Genomic DNA, 12874 nt, shown 5'->3' on the forward strand with positions numbered 1-12874 from the left:
CAGTGACTTTGCATAGCTGTGCAGCGTGCGAGAGCAGCTGAGGTTCACCCGGGTTTGGAATGCACAGCTGGGAGATTTCCCCAGCTCCAGCAATAGCTCCCATCCCCACTCGTCCACCCCAATCACTCCAGTCCCAACATAACTGAAGAGACCCTGTAGACTTAGATGGCAAACTTAAGATGTCTCTGCCATCCACATATAAAAGCCTCTGTGGGTCACAAATAGCTCATTAGAGATAGGGAAATAAGTAACTTCTTCCAAGATTTCTCTTTTTGACTTCTGAACCTAGCTTTTGACTGCAATTCATCTGCTAAGCAATTATTTCCAGCAAGCAGAGTCTCAAAAAAGAAAGTAGTTTTTGATAAACCAGTTGACAAGAATCACTGCTTCCTGGCAAAACCAAACATCTCCTGTGTCCCTCTGGCAATCCAAACTCATCCTGCTTTCACTGTGAGGACATGAATCACTTGGTCTTTTACCAGCAAGAAAAAAGAGTGAAGTCTTAATGCCCACAGATCCAAGGTGCAGGAAGTCTTGGTGCTCTTGGACTCAGCAGAGCTTGAGCAGTGCGCTCTTCCTAGTGATCCTCCAGCCAGCTCTCCCATGCTACCACAGGAAAAGTCATCAAAGGAGCCACACAGGACATTTTGCAATAACATCCACTGGATGTGGATGTCATTATCTCCTCTGAAATTTTTGATTATATTGTTCAGGTATCTTGAGTTAAAAAATAAAAGTCATACTGAGCTTTGCCATGTAGGTTAAAAATTGGCAGCTCTGATCTTCAAGGTGAGAAAACATTTCACTTTTTCAGTATGATAATTTTTCGTTCCTATGTATAGAAACTGAGCTGAAAAAAAACCCTCGAGTTTGACCTATCTGGAATTGAGTAACTACTGAGGAACCTTGAGCTAGGTGAGTGAGGAGAAGTCTGAATTAAAACAGATAGGAATATGACCTTATAATGATTATGCATGTAAGTATTATGTACATAAGAATATATAACATAGTTTTCCTATATACCATATACACCGTAATTTAGCAGACTGTTGGAAAGTTGGGCTGTAGGTTTAAGTAATTCTGTGAGGATAGTAATATATATTTGGGAGAAAATTTTTTATGCATACATTTTTGTTTGAATATTCCTCACCTTTATAAACACAAAGCTTAAAGATGCTTCAAGGTTTGGCACCTTGGAAGTTATTCCACTGGAGACAATTAATACACAGTGTTCATAATTGTATATATTATGATTGGATACGATAGAACAATCTGCAGTGAAGATGTCCCAACATTTCTCATTTCAAGACACCTCTTTTAGTTACTTATAACTTTGCCAAATGGGTTTTGGACTGAAAAATTTCTTAACAGATGCTTTTCTTTAGCCTGATTATTTTCTTGTTTGTTTCTCAATTTACAGATAAAATGATGTAAGCCTTTTTAAGAACAGGGCTAGACAAAAAGTGTTTTATGTTGTCCATGTTGAAAATGTTCTGGGTTTTTACCTTAAAGATTTTACTCCATACAGTTGTTGAAGTGAAAATATTAAATTTGACAGGAATGGAGGGGCTTTATGCTGGGGAAATATTTCTGCTGTTCTTCTGAAAAGCTATCGACATTTGAAAAATTCCATTTTGCAAGTATTCAGAAAAGACCTGCTAGAGATTTAGCTGAAAACTCTGAAGAGCCCATCTGCTGTGGACATACTCATGGCTGCACAGACATAATTCTTTCTGTGATTACAGCCAAGCACCACAAAATGTGTGCCTCTCTGGGACCTTTCTGTTGACAGAGTGCAGAGGAGAAAACAAATTAATTTGAATGCATTGTAGACAAAAGTGTAATTTAAGAGTTACCGGTTATATACATAGCAAAAGAAATGGAGGGAGTATGATGAATGACAGGGTGGGGCCATGAATTGCCTGTGTATATGCAGGAGACAGGGACTGGGAGCTCGTGTGGAAGATGAGGTTTAGATGATGCCAAACAACCAAGGTGGACAAAGGAAGAGAATTGAGGTTAGTTGAGAAAAGGGACCATGACTAATATGTGAAGTGGATGAGATGAGGATTTCAGGGAAAGGGGTTGAAAATGAACACCAGCTATATCAGGGATTAAATAGTGCAAAAGGGCTAACTAGTACTTTGGGAGCTGGTCAGTTGTTAAGCTGAATTATCTGGTAGGTGAGAAGACGGGAATGTAAAAGGCATAAGGAAGACTGTAAATAAGAGTCAAACAAAACATTGAAACAACATATTGAAGGTGAAATGCAAGGTTAAATGCAAGCTTTTAACACATTGGAAAGGCCAACATTGATACTGCTTCTGAAACTTTAATTTGAACCCTTGGGCACAAGCATGATGATACACTATTACAGCATGATGGTAGTCTATTTCTTCTACAGAAACCCAGCCTTACTCAGGGATGCCCATTATAAGAAATCTCCTCTGTATTTCCACAAGGTTATAAATTGAAGACTACAAAACTCCTGCTTCATTGGCTCTGGCAGTCAGGTGCTGTGAAATACATTAAGCACTGGATTGCTAGAAGGAAAGACACCTGCATGGAGATGCTGAAAATTAGGTTCCTTCTTTGCTTCTGACAGTTCTCATTTAATACTAAACAAGTAATTTTAATCTAACATTTCCAGATGGTCACTAATTTCACATTTTCAGAGGGCCACTTAGAGATCTGAGATCTAGTTTGAAATAGTGTTGGCTGGTCAGAGCTAAATGCTGCTGGAATAACACTTCAGACATGAGGACTTGAAAACTTAGGTCCTTGGCACCTTGGACACTGAATATTATAAAACAGTTTTGACTTTATGTTCTCGGTTTCCCACTCTATGGCAGTTAATGCTTCTCACCTTGAACTGTGCCTCGGATCCAGATGTCCCTCCAAATAGAGAAACGTAATTTAATTTGGTTATTCCACAACTGATTTCAAGTTGAATACCTCAATAAACAACTCTCTTATTTAAGAAACACTACATGGATTTGTTTGTTTCAACTTGAACATTTAGTTCAATCCTACATGGCTTTTGGCACTATTTTGGTTAGCTTATGATTCATCTCACTCAAGGAGTCAACTAGGTTCTTGAATTAAATACATAAGGAGTAAAAAACAATAGTTGTAGAATGAGAAAACCATTATAGTTTGCATTTACTGAATAAAAACCTATGAGGTTAAGCTTTGTAACTAAAATAGAACCTCCACTTTTGGTTAGAAACCAGAGAACAGTTTGGAGTTACAGTAAAATATCATGTAGACAAATTAATTTCAGTGGAACAATAGTCCGAAGTGTTGCATTCATTTTATTTTCAAACTCAGGAAACACAGACTGTAATTCTTTCATACCCAAGTAGAGTTTATTAAATGACAGCTAATGTAGCAAGATACAGAGCCAAAAGCCTGGGGTAGAAAAGGAACATTTTTTGTAGTAGTGTGGGAGGATGAAGCTCAGAAGAGCGTTTTATACCTTTTAGTGACTCAGGTATTACACACTCAGATGAGTGCCTAAAAGCAGAACAGCTTGCTATGTAACTTCCCAGGCTAGAGGACTAAAAGCAAAGGGTTACACAAGGGAAAACATAAGCATGCTTGGTTCAGCTGAAATCAAACTCAGGACATTCCTAATCCTGATCCTGGAGTGACGTTTACAGCTCATGATCTTGCAATCAGAAAAAAAAAAAAAGAAAAATTCACTAACATCAGAACTGGAGATACTGCAGAAGAATTTAAATGTGTTTTTTTCTCAGAGTATTAAATGGTGAAAACTTAAACTAGAACATGACAGTTGCCAAGTATGTGCTTCCCCCCCCCATTTTGGACATATGCACTGTGGCACCTTGCATTAACAGGTCTAGTATCACCTCCCCCTAAACCAAACATACAAATAACTTCATAGTAGAGGAAATATTATTCTCCCACATAACTGTAGGCTGTTGGCAGATGCACAGGAAGGCTCAGGCTCCTAAATTCCACAGAAAAATCTACGGGAGAAACAAGCAAAATCCTGAGACCCAGTACTGTTTCCTAATACAACTTTTGACATAACAGAGACAATCCTTTCCCTTCTAAAAAGGTCACTCAAAAATAAGGACTGGCTTTTGCTATTTTAAGCATGTATGAGGATGTATGCACACTTTCTCAAAAAAATTTTCCCTTTTCATAGAAAAAGTTAACAATCCGTTACAGAAAAATGACTTCAGCCTTCTAGGCTTTGAGACTGTTACTGCATTTGGATTACAGATCTAAAATACTGCAGGAGTTTTCTCTAAGCAATCTTCCTTTGAGGAAGATAATGTCTTGTATTGAAAACAAATTCATGAGATTATAATCTGAGACACTAAATACTTTTTAAACTTTCATTTAATTTTATATGAGCCCCTTGAAACCATAAAAGAGATGATTTAATGTAAGAACAGGATTCCCTTACCTTCTACATGAAAGAAAAGCCTGTGAAGGGGCTAAATTTTCAGCAGCAGTTCATTTTTCAAGTAAAAAGTAATAATTATATATTCAGGTCAATAGTCTGGAATTTTGGCCAAAAAAATCTGAAAACATTGTTTTTGGCATTGCAATAAGGTGACTTTAGAAGTTTCAGCAGGTACGATCTTTTGTTTTCACAGCCTATAGCCAGAAGGAGCAATTACACCCCGTAGTATTACCTCCTATATAATACAAACTATTAGGTTTCAGCAAGATCTGTTAGTGTATTACATTTAAAATTAAGATATTAAGTTAGATTAATAAGACTTCAATGCCCAGAAAAGTAAGAGATTATTTAGTTAGCTGCAGTCAGAAAACAGGACATACAAGGTGACACTCATGCCCAAGGTCACGGCAAGAGCTGACAGCCCAATAGGTGATGTGATCTCAGAAGATGAACCACACTTCACACTACAGAGGAAGAAAAAGTCCTCTCAAGTACTTGGCAAATCTAATATGGGGTTTATTTATTTCCACTGCCAGGTCTCGTAATGAGTCAATATCTGAATATATGAGGAGGACACATTAAGCAGGACTCTAAAACCCAAGATCCTTGGTATAGCATTAAAGCACAAATTCATTCTGCATAAGGTCCCATATCCAGGTGTGGTTGATCTCTGGTACTTCAGAGGAATATCAAAAAACTTGGGATAACTTGCTTACGTTTTGCTAATTGATCATGAGGCAGAAAAATGCTGTACTGATTCTTGCTGGTGAATAACTAAAGCCCCTGTGCATGAGATCCAATTGTAATGATTGCTTTACTGCACAGCTTTAGTTTAACCCACATGCTGAGGACACTGCCTACGATACCGCTGAGGCCTGTGAAGCATGGAGATAAACATCACTTCACTATACACGGACTTAGTAAAACCAGAGGGAACTGCACACCTATTCAGTCAGTCCAGTGGACCTTCTACACTTTTTCTCAGGAACTGGATTAAAGCAAATCTTTTTAGAATGAATCTTGCTTAAGAGTCTGACACGTGTCCTAAACTGTCTGCGTATTTTTAAATACTGTCAATTTGCCACCCAGTAGAAATTAAATCAGAACACCAATTTTATTTCTGATAGCATAGCACCACTAAGCTAAACTAGAGGGAAAAATAAATCCCAAGTCAGAATTGTCAGCCTGTTACTGTAAGAAAATGACCGTACAACTACTGATCCTTTGCCTTTAAGAACTGTTAAATCTCAAACAAGATAATCCACAAAATAACGTGGGAGAAAACTCAGATTTCAAATAGAAACTAATCAAAGATGGATATCAACACCAGTTAATGGCACAGCAAAGACATATTTATGTATACATTTTTTAATATATACATCTGCTAATGTAAGAAAGTAAAATACAGCAAGCAAGATAGTTTTTGTCTAACTCCTGCTTTTAAAAGCGATCTGTGGTTTTGACTGATGGTGTCTGACCAATGCACAATAGAAAAGTATATTATCAGACATAAGGCCTATTCCAGTTGTTTTTAATGTAGGATCATAAAATATTTTCTTGCATTATAACAGCAACAGTAAAGTGGCACTGGTGTGAAACTGACAAAAACAAGATCTTGAGTAGGTTAATGTGTTTTTGTAAGTGACCGCAAATAGCACTTGTGAATGGAAATGTGCAGCATCTACTTAGAAAAGCCATGCATTATTGCAGTATTATGAAGGAAAAGGAAAGGATAACATCACAAGAGGTCCTGACTCTAGCTGAGGCTCTGTGTGAATTGATGGATGCCAAACTCTCGAAAACGGAGATTTGTGGCACGTGAAGGATCGGGTGCTGTAAAATGTGAGCATTTACATGGGTTCTGTACAACCGGGCACATATAAAAACGGATTTTGATTTTCAAGTCTCTTTTGTCTCTGTTGGTATGTGACACCCACTACCTCTTAAGTACCATGGAACATACCTGGTACCTAAAATTGAACGATGGGCCTGAACTCTTGCATTTTTCCTGTGAGATGTGAAGTTAAAAGATTTAGTATAACAGACTTGATTTAGACAAGCAAACAGAAGCAAATATGATATTTACTTACTGTAGGCGCTTTCAGTACCTAGGGTTAAAGAGCCATCTGTTTCTCTGGTATAATTCCACTGGTTTCAACGGAATCAGGGCAGGGTAAATTTGATGCAATACGTTCACCTGGTCACCTAGCACACAGCAGAGACGTTCCCTTTGTGTGGAAGTCTGCATACAATCAGTTTGCCATCTAGTGGCAACTATTTTGAACACAGATGGTAATTTAAAACAGTAGCTGATATTTTAAATACCAGGGTGTATTAAATCATCTGAGGTGCATGAAAACATACCTTATCAGGTATTTTAAAGCCTCAAAGGGTAACTGCATGTGTACCCAGCATTGTACACTCAGGCTGGAAAATTTTCCTGACTCAAGCTGACTAACATAAAAACATTTCCAGTTGCACTAATACTTTCTGTATTGTGTGGCTGGATAGATATCACCTGTAACATTATACATGAAAGAAGATGGAACAAAATACTGATGATTAGACACCTTTTAATTCACCCATCTCTCCCTCCTGCCAGGTTACCTGGGATTGAAAGAAATGCTAGTAATGAAAATTTTTACATAGCCAAACTGTGGCCCTACCTGAGTAGTCTCAGTGACTAGAACTGCAGCTGCTCATGTGGGAAAAGCAAAGACACGGCCAAGTCAGATTGTTTGTATTAAGGTTATGAGTTACTAATAGAAAGACTAGTCACAGCTAGCAACCACATGCCATACCTCCTAACCCAAAGTAGCTATCAGAATCTGCTCAGGAAATGCAAAAAAGATGTACTTTTTGGTGGTGGATGGCGTGGTAGCACTTACACACTTACTTAAGTGGGTTTATTTTCCCTAGTTTTAATGCTAATTTGCTGTTCTTAAGAGTATCTGGACATTTATCTGCTTGTAGTACTTAAATGATATTTGTTACTATAATATTCCTTGCTTTACTGTTACTACAATATGTATCATGACACAGGAAATGTATCTCACATAAGGAAATACTGTTATCTTACTATACAGATAAATGTCTCACTGTTTCAAACTTGAAGTGGCAAAGACTTCTGCCCTTCCTTCTGCACAAGGAATTCCATAGATTTCATGAGAAGCTTAAAAAAACATTAAATCCAATGTCACAATATAGTGTTCCTAGATATGATTTTAAAATAGTAAAAAGATATGAGTCCTGCATGTCAAAATTCTACTGGAAGCCAATTCCGTAATGTTGGAGATGAAATACTTGAGAGCCAACTGATGTCAGTCAGTCTAGAAGACATGCCAAATAGCAAGTACTAGCTAACCCTGGTGAATGACAGGAACCAAAGGGTGACAAAAGGTCAGAGATGAACACAGGTCTTCCAATTTTAGAGTATCCTGGATTGAAAGTGGAATCCCCCAAACACTGAAAACTTGAACAATGTGATGTGAAAAATTGGATTTAGAGAAGATTTAGGCTGCTGAAATTCATATTAAGATGTCATTAGCTATTATCCTTCAGAAAATGATTTAATAATGAATTCTATTAAACTGGAGCTGTACTAAAGAGCTGTTGAAATACATTTTGGAGGTGCCATAAATACAATTTTTTTGTTTGTTTTCTGACAAATATCATCTGTATCTAATGTCAGAGAAGCAGTAAAATTAAGGAAGGATTTTTTTAGATGAGACAATTTATCAGGTTTCTGAGCTCAGTGATATGACAGCTTACACTGTAGTAGTCAAAAATAAAATATACATAGATGTTTCATTGAGTTACTGAATGCATCTGTATTCAACCTCCTATTCAGTGATCACAGACAAATGCTCAATTCATTGAAAATATACCTTAGCCCCAATTGCCAACGTAGTTGTGATAAAGTGACTTGCATTCTGTTCTGGGCCATGAATCATGGTCACAAGAGTTAATTAAAGTTCTAATGACAGGGTCAACAAGGTCAAGTGAATGAGTTTGTCTATATGTAATTAGGGCAGAATGGAAGATAATGAAGTTCAACAGGTGTAACTGAGAGCAGAAGCTGTCCGTTGCATTAAAGTGCTTGACTTCAAGATTCAAAATTGCTTTTGGTATGAAAAGTTGGGAAAAATAGCTTTTTACTTGTCAATGGAAGAAATTTTTCTCTAGAAATGACAGGTCTGAAAATAGACAATGGCCTAGCACCATCTTTACTCTCATTTTCAATCCTGCTGAACTCAATAATGTGAATAACATGATTGTTTCAACAGCATACATTTTTATTTTCTAGGCAAATGCAGCGTATCTATGACTGCAGAAAAATAAAGATAGATGAGAAAATTTTGCAGATGAAAATTCACTCTGGATGTGATTTGTTCTACATCAGACCAGTTTTAGAATTTCTGTATTTTCTCACATTAAAATAATGAGTTCAAACTAGAGACAGCAAATAACAAAAATAATGAATTTGTGGCACTTTTCAATCTAATAAGAAAATACATACTTTATCCTGACGCCTCTATACATACATTTCTTGCTCACAAGCTTGGTGTTTTTAAAACAGTTACTCTCCTCCAATACTGATAAATAGCAAAAGCGTACTCCATGAACAGGACAAAATGCATGCAAAGTAAGTTGCCGCACAATGCTAAGAACCCAGTATAAAGTCACTGAAATAGGTTTATTTAAACTCCCTCTTCGGAGAGCAAAGGGAAATGTGTCAATGTGTAAGTGTCCCAATAATCCTTCCCCAGCAATCCCCCAGCTGTATATTAACACATATATGATAGCTATTGGCAGTGCAAATTTCTTTCTGCTACCTTGTCAGTGCTCAAATCAGCCCTTGAATCAGAAGGTACACTTTTGCAAATGAAAAAGAAGTTCAGTTTCCATGCCCAATCAATACTGGTAGCTCTCCTCAGAGTGTCAGAAAGAGATGGTTAATTAGTGCCAGGTATTACTGTGCTGGGGGGCATCTGCCTGCAATGAATGAAAAAGAGACCGTTAGGTCATTTCATGGAGACTCCACAGTTACATCTACCCCAGTAAATTAAAATAGTGACTGAGAACATTTTTGGGCACAGAAATGGGATTGCATGTTAAATTAAATGATGATGGAGAAGCTTCTTGCCCACCCCGGTGAGCACAACTGGGGAAGCTGGCTCAGGCCTGGGCCATGCTACCGGGCAGGTTGCGGACAGGAGCCTGTCTGGTAGAGTACGCACCGGTTGTGTCATGCCATGTGGCCTAGAGCCTTCCTGGCACTTTCATGGTACTAATGTACACATAGTACATTGTTACTTGTTAAGCTGTCACATAACATATAAAATTTATAGTTGTATCAATTATAAAATAGACGATCCCATAAAATGTTCAACCATCCCAAAATCACCCATTATATCCTGTCAGCTAGATTTTGGCATTTTCAAAGGGTGAAAACCAGTCTTGGTAGCTGTTAGGTTATGTGGTTAACAGCCCACCTGCACACCCACGAAAGATCACAGAGAGACAATGTTGTAGGGGCAGCCCAGGTAATAGCATGATGGGCTGCTCCCAGGCTCATCAAGGAGAGCCACTGGTCCATCTCCACAGGCCCAGAGGAGCAAAGGTGCACAGTGGCAAGTGGGAACCCAAATTACAGCTTCCTGAGGAGCAAACACCTTGGCGGGTCTCCTTCCAGGTTTTTACCAGGAGAGCCTCGGCCCCGTTGCCCAGGTATGAAACCCACCGAGATGAGCCATTGGGAGCAGCTCTCCAGATCACATTTCAGGCTAAGGGGGTTACTGCCTAGGGGTGTGGGGCGCATTATGGGATGCAGGGGAAGAACGTTTTGGGGATTGCTCAGGATGTATTATGGAATGTTTAGGGGAGGAACCAAAAGCTGGAAAAGGAGGGATTTAGGTGGTTTGGGGAGGAATAAGTGTGGAAAGGTGTGTTTGTGTGTGAGAGAGAGCCTGGACCAGCAACTGGAGTGGGGCTGCAGCCTCAGGGGCTCATATGTCTGGATCCCAGCAACTGGAGAGACTGGGATCCAGGGTCGAGCTACTGGGCAGACTGAGTGAGCTCAGAACTGGAGGGACCTACGTTGTACCTGTGTATAAATATATATTCTCACTGGTGGGCCTCCAACCTACACAGCCAGAGAGGGGAGCAGGATGAGACCACTGGTGTTGTCTGTGTTTGCATGAGTATTCTGTGTGCCTGTCTGTGATCTGTGTGGTGTATATGTATATATATGCATATATGTGATGTATATGTACACTCTGTCCGTGTGTGTGTGAGCGCTTACTGGAATATATCTTCAGCCTTGCTACTGTTTGGACCTGGGGGCATGGGGCTGCAGCAGTCTTTCCTCTCTCAGACTGTTTGATCCCGCACAATACATTTTCCTCTAACAGTAGCAGTAATTTTGCAGCCCACTCCTCAGTTTTTGTGGGTCTAGTCCTAAAGAGTTTCTTCATCGCTTCACTGTACTCTTAAAAAATTCCCACTAACACTAGTTGAGATCCCAGAATATGTTCAAAATGTAGGCTTGTGTTAATCAGCACATTAAGCTTCGCAGCAGAAAGGCCAAATATTGATATTTTTTTTAAAATACAGACAATTAAACTTGGTCCTTAGACATACAGTGGGGCCAGGGTGGAAAGTTTACATTGCTGCAATTGTGTTATAGCTTCTCTCTGGATAAACAGAAGACTTCATTTTCAGTTCTATAAATCCCACACCATTCCAAACAATAAAATTAATTTCTAGTTTGAATAAATAAAGCCTACCAAATTGGTTCCTTTGCCAATACTTTCAAGCTTTATACTGAACTTGTTCACAAAGCCAACAGTATCAGTTAACAAAACAAAATATGTTTACTATTTTTGCTATTAATTAAGCCAACTCCTTAGATACAAGTAGCTTGTTGGAGTTAATTATCTCTAAAAGAATCCAGTTCATTTACAATTTGCAAATCAGAAAGAATTATACCAATATTTTTAGTTGAATTATTTTAGTACTATGAATATTTTAGAGTTTGTGAGCTTTTACACTGAAATTCAAGAAGACAACTTTTCAGGAGCTGAAAAATTCACCTAAAATTCACCTCTTATTTAATCAATTATATTGAAAGCTCTTTTACATGATATTATCAGGAATGAGGGCATTGTTAAAAGCAATCCAACAAATTTTGGAACTAATAGTAGATTGATACATTCAAAGCACATTCCCACTTCCATTTCTGAGATTTCCTATCCCTCAAAATTTGCCCATCTGCAACTGAGATTAAAGAAGGAAATAACCTAATTGCTTTAATCCTTATGGAGGTAGAGCCTAGCCCTCATACAATTCTATCTCCTTCCATATGGGAGCCAAGCTGTCATATTGAGGCTATATAGTGCATATATGATCAACAACACACTGTATGGGCTGTTTTTCACAGGATACAATTAAGCTATATTTGCTAAAGTTGTAACACATTGCAAGTCAATAAATTTTAGGGATTCTTTTATTTTAAAAAATGCATTTTCATCAAGTTCCCCTCACTACATTGACAGTCTTCCAGTCATTGCAGTAAAAGAACAAAAATAGTGTCCACTATTTATTTCTCCAAGTTCTTCTATCCTCATAGACAATGTAAGTGTAGTTCCTCCCTATCAGTAGATGGAGACAGAGTACACATGTTTTGATGTCATCATCCATCAGTGAATTAAGAATTTCTCTCCACACAACCTAGACAGCATCCATTTGGTTGGCTTTTGTATTTTCTTAAAGATTCCAGGATAATGAATCAACATACCTTGAAGTTTAGTAACTTCCTGCTTTTAAGACTTTTTTCAGGTTTTGAAATTACCTAAGAAATGTGATTGTGGGTCTAGCTCTACTTCTTACGGCATAATGCTACAGAGCAAACAATCAGCATAACAGCAACACAAATCACCTGTTAACTTCCATGAGAGATATTCATGTAATATTGCTCTATGATATATTTCTTCAAATTGTTGTTAATTATTTTTGTAATGCTATTTTATAGCATCATAAATTGTGGGCTTAAATGGGAACATTCTAAAAAGAAAACCCCATAAGTAATAAGCTTAGGCAGCAAACTCAGCAAGAAGCTTTTATAAAAATTTTCTCACAGTTCATTACTAAAAATTGACTTCTTGTTTTGGCCCAGGTAAGCAGATAGGAAGTATTGCCTGGGTAGTATTAAGTGCCTTTATCAGTTTCTCAAAAGAGATACTGCCCTATGGAAGTGTCCTTAATTTCATTTTCAAAAGGTGTCTTTAATTATTCTCCATTCACCACTTGCCTGTACTTATGCTTTTGTCACTGCCTCTTAAATCTTGTCCATTATATATCACTACAAAGAATGTACATGAGTACAGCCACATGCCAAATAACAGTATTTATTAACTATTCTCAGACACGTGAGGG

At 38.0% G+C, this 12874-nt stretch overlaps 1 protein-coding gene across 3 annotated transcripts in view; it reads right to left on the bottom strand.

Moving 5' to 3' along the window:
* Window positions 1–12874, bottom strand: part of L3MBTL3 (L3MBTL histone methyl-lysine binding protein 3) — a 110592-nt gene that overhangs the window by 94608 nt on the left and 3110 nt on the right. For 2 of the 3 annotated variants that reach the window (XM_042795707.1, XM_042795709.1), the window contains exon 3: window positions 6529–6643. The exons of the other annotated variant lie outside the window; for it this stretch is intronic. The gene's annotated coding sequence lies outside the window, so the exon portion shown is untranslated. The remainder of the gene's footprint in view (window positions 1–6528; window positions 6644–12874) is intronic. 3 annotated transcript variants of the gene reach the window in all.

This window comes from Tyto alba, unplaced genomic scaffold (assembly GCF_018691265.1).
Source record: "Tyto alba isolate M040663 unplaced genomic scaffold, T.alba_DEE_v4.0 Super-Scaffold_22, whole genome shotgun sequence".
Lineage (NCBI taxonomy): Eukaryota > Metazoa > Chordata > Aves > Strigiformes > Tytonidae > Tyto > Tyto alba.